The following is a 617-nucleotide window of genomic DNA, read 5'->3' on the forward strand; positions in this document are numbered from 1 at the left end:
AATTGCTTGGAGAATCCTGGTATCGATCCCGGTACCGCTCGCATGCAAAGTGAGCGATCTACCAACTGAGCTAATTCTCCAACTTTTGAAAAAAAAACCTCGCTTATTTTCACTTTAATATAAGGGAGGTGAACCGAGGGAGAGAGAAAAACAAAAAATAGATTTGCTTGGAGAATCTGGGTATCGATCCCGGTACATCTCGCATGCAAAGCGAGCGCTCTACCAACTGAGCTAATTCCCCAATCATCGAAATAAAATAGCTGATTTTCACTTTAGAATAATTGAGCTGAACCGAGTGAGAGAGAAAAAGAAAAAATGCAATTGCTTGGAGAATCCAGGTATCGAACCCGGTACCTCTCGCATGCAAAGGAAGCGCTCTAACAACTGAGCGAATTCCACAACATACGAGAAAAGCTCGCTGATTTTCACTTTAGAATAAGTGAGCCGAACCAAGAGATAGAGAGAAAAAGAAAAAACGCAATTGTCTGGAGAATTCAGGTATCGATCCCGGTACCTCTCGCATGCAAAGCGAGCGCTCTACCAACTGAGCTAATTCCCCAATAATAAAAAAAAAACTAGCTGATTTTCACTTTAGTATAATTGAGCTGAACCGAGAG

The 617-nt window shown here is 41.8% G+C and overlaps 2 non-coding genes across 2 annotated transcripts; both read right to left on the reverse strand.

Annotated features, from left to right (window-relative positions):
- Positions 1 to 168: 168 nt before the first annotated feature.
- Trnaa-ugc (transfer RNA alanine (anticodon UGC)) lies at positions 169 to 241 on the reverse strand. Its single transcript has one exon. It is a non-coding gene; the product is annotated as a tRNA-Ala (tRNA).
- A 245-nt stretch (positions 242 to 486) lies between these two features.
- Positions 487 to 559, reverse strand: Trnaa-ugc (transfer RNA alanine (anticodon UGC)). The gene has a single exon. It is a non-coding gene; the product is annotated as a tRNA-Ala (tRNA).
- Between the last annotated feature and the right edge of the window lie 58 nt (positions 560 to 617).

Source organism: Octopus bimaculoides, unplaced genomic scaffold (genome assembly GCF_001194135.2).
Source record: "Octopus bimaculoides isolate UCB-OBI-ISO-001 unplaced genomic scaffold, ASM119413v2 Scaffold_12010, whole genome shotgun sequence".
Classification (NCBI taxonomy): domain Eukaryota; kingdom Metazoa; phylum Mollusca; class Cephalopoda; order Octopoda; family Octopodidae; genus Octopus; species Octopus bimaculoides.